This window comes from Peromyscus californicus, unplaced genomic scaffold (assembly GCF_007827085.1).
Source record: "Peromyscus californicus insignis strain IS unplaced genomic scaffold, ASM782708v3 Scaffold_4__1_contigs__length_199733344, whole genome shotgun sequence".
Classification (NCBI taxonomy): domain Eukaryota; kingdom Metazoa; phylum Chordata; class Mammalia; order Rodentia; family Cricetidae; genus Peromyscus; species Peromyscus californicus.
This window is the reverse complement of record NW_026294562.1, coordinates 189019134-189019464: the sequence shown is the minus strand read 5'-3', so window position 1 is coordinate 189019464 and position 331 is coordinate 189019134.

Sequence of the window (331 nt, the reverse complement as noted above, 5' to 3'; positions counted from 1 at the left end):
CGTAGTTTTCAGAGCTAACAGGCTTGTGCTATTGGTAACCAAGGCAACTCCTGCCAAAGTAACTGATTACCTCATGAGAGAAAGAACCAGGTTTTACTAGTCTGTCCTCCCTCCCGCCCTCCCTTCTTTTCTTCCTCTATCCATCTCTTCCTCCTTTACATTCATTCTTTCCCTCCTTACTATCTTCTTTTTGTTGATCAGTAAAATTTTACATATTTATGGAGTACAGTGTGACATTTCAATACATGTAAAACTTGTATTAGTTAGAATTTCTATTGTGATAAAACACCCTGACCAAAATAAATATATAAATAAAATAATAGAAAGCAAC